This window comes from Pundamilia nyererei, unplaced genomic scaffold (assembly GCF_000239375.1).
Source record: "Pundamilia nyererei isolate P.nyererei 1_Seehausen unplaced genomic scaffold, PunNye1.0 scaffold00028, whole genome shotgun sequence".
NCBI classification, from domain to species: Eukaryota; Metazoa; Chordata; class Actinopteri; order Cichliformes; family Cichlidae; genus Pundamilia; species Pundamilia nyererei.
Window position 1 is genome coordinate 1582272 of NW_005187429.1, and position 878 is coordinate 1583149.

The window sequence follows — 878 nt, forward strand, 5'->3', positions numbered from 1 at the left end:
GTGTGCTGCCAGCACACCCATTCTTGTTTACTATCAACCACATGTCCTGCTCCTTCCTGGAACAGGAAATGCTCCAGAGAAATGGAGATGGATACATGTCCACTCCTTCGCAGGGTCAGAAGTGCAGACCTCCACCCCGACACAGTGCAGCTGGTATATCTGGCCTTGCTGCGTAGTGTCATGGGAGGATTATGAGGCAAAGCTCAAGAGGGGGATTGTTCCTCAGGATGAGCATGTGTGCGTGCGTCTGTGACTGGCTGCTGTCATGCGCCTGTCAGCTCCAGCATCATTGATTCTTCCTGAAGGTTCTTGTCAGGAAAATACAGAGCAAATCGCTCAAAATGCACACACAACTCCTTTTTGTGAGTGCGTGTTTGATTGTGTGTGTCAGCATGTGTGCAAACGTGCTGCTTTCCCCTTGACTGCGCGCTCTGACAGCTCCGTGAGTATGTATAGCCTCTATTGTTAACACGTGTGCCTCCACAGTTCAGTCTATTTTCGGGAAATGACCTCACAAACAGAAGCACTGCTGATCGGTTTAGGGTTGCTTTTTTCTGCTTCTTCCTCTGACAAATTATGTGTCACGGTTAAACATCTAGAGGTCTTCTTAAGGCCTGAGTCACTGCAGTCTGGGTCAGGCCTTTGTGTTAAATGTACACGCGTACACGAGGCTTGCAACACACCACCTACAGATCTTGTGAAATACATTTCCAACAACCGTCCAAGATGATTTAGTATCCTCGCCTTCACTGATGAATCACACGCAAGCTTCCTCATCTATTGATGTCTGACTCAGGGGTCTTATTTTCAGGGAGGTCCACACACACACACACACACACACACACACACACACACACACACACACACACACACACACA